Here is a 1699-nt window from a genome sequence, read left to right on the forward strand (position 1 = left end):
TTTCTTTTCGCTTTCATCCGTTTCTCCAAGACCCCTCTAATGAAAGTAATGCCTGTAGTGAAGATGTCCTCCTTAAAGCACCGCACCTTCGAATACTGAAAGAACATTGCCATCCTTCTCGAAACCTTTCGGCTATAAATTCCAACCGCAGGGGCTTCTCGCATTCACTGGCCCTGGACCCCTCCATTAAACGCAGCCATAAAATCTCGGGTTTTTATGACTGATCGATATCCATTCTTTGGCAAGGCTTTGCTTCATTCTTATTACAGCATTTCACCTTCCCTTCGACCTCCTTATCTACTGGTTTTTGAGATGGACAAAGGCCTTCCCACTGAAAGTAAATGCATGTTTACCTCTCAATGTTTATATAGCAAATGTGATAGTTATTTATTGAAAAAGTATATCTTCCAGAAAATAATGTTTTAACAAGAGGAAATACGAGGATATATATTAAGATATCTCTATTGGGTAAGTAATTCTTTTCTCTGATGACTCCTTGTGCCCCTTCCGTTGTTATGCTGCCACCATACTCATTGCAGTTCTATCTACTATAGTTTAATTTCATTTTAAGGAGTTCCTATTTGTATTTCATCAATATAATTTAAGCATTTCTAAGTAAATTACTACTCAGCGTGTGATGAGGTTTACTCTCGTTTCCAATCTTTTTTTTTTGTTTATTTAATTTGTTTATTGGGATTTACAATTATATTTACATAAAAATAAATCTGCTAAATATGATGTTAGATTAAAATGCTATGATACAGGTGAACTACCCATTGGTAGCACTCTAATAATATTTTTACATTTAAAGGTTTGAACTGTTTGGGATTTCTGGTTTTGAAAGGATTGAATCTGGTTCGAGCTAGATCGGTTACATTCATATCTGGTTCGGGCTAGATCGGTTACATTTGGGACATTTAAGTATTTTATTTGTTTGTGACAAAGTAAGGAGGGTTGAAGATTTGACGAAGGATTATAGGTTGCATACGAGAGGAATTCGATAGTTTAGTGGAGCCCCAAAGCTCAACTTCATGTGTCCAGATAGGTCTTATTATAAATGTGTAGATCAGGCTTTTGTAATGAATTGGAAGTTGAGACCGTTGTCTAGTAAATGTTTCAACAGTAGGAATCGACGTGCAGTTTCCTGTGTTTTGTGAGGTTTCCAAATCAGTCGTTTGTTCTGATTTAATCCGAGGTAGCAGATCGGTTCAATAGGTGTAAGATGAATATTATCAAATAATAGTGTAGGGCAGTCGGTAGGGTTACGATGAAGGGTAAGGGTGATTTGAAAAGTGAATATTGGATTTTATTTGATAACATTAATTTGGAACTATCAATCACATCAAAATTGGATTATCAGTTCGATGATTTACTAAAATTTCACCAGAGGCAGACCGGCACGCAACCGAACTTGGTCCTTAATGTCTATAAAAATTGTTTTCCTTGTTATAACGTCACGAATGGTTATGAATGAAATAAATTATATATATATATCATCCATTTCGGTCCCGCACAGTTCATCTTGAAGAACTGCGAATACTCCCCATAGTGCAAGGTGCCGAGCCGGACGACGGCGCTCAGCCTGGACCATCGAGAGAGTGATTTTTGTTTCTGTGTTCTCTATATTTTTTTTTCTTCTTTCTCTTTTCAGGTGTTTTATTGTTACTTTCAGTGATTATATCTATTACGATTATAACTC

This window comes from Halyomorpha halys, unplaced genomic scaffold (assembly GCF_000696795.3).
Source record: "Halyomorpha halys isolate HHAL.00 unplaced genomic scaffold, Hhal_1.1 Scaffold57.1, whole genome shotgun sequence".
NCBI lineage: Eukaryota > Metazoa > Arthropoda > Insecta > Hemiptera > Pentatomidae > Halyomorpha > Halyomorpha halys.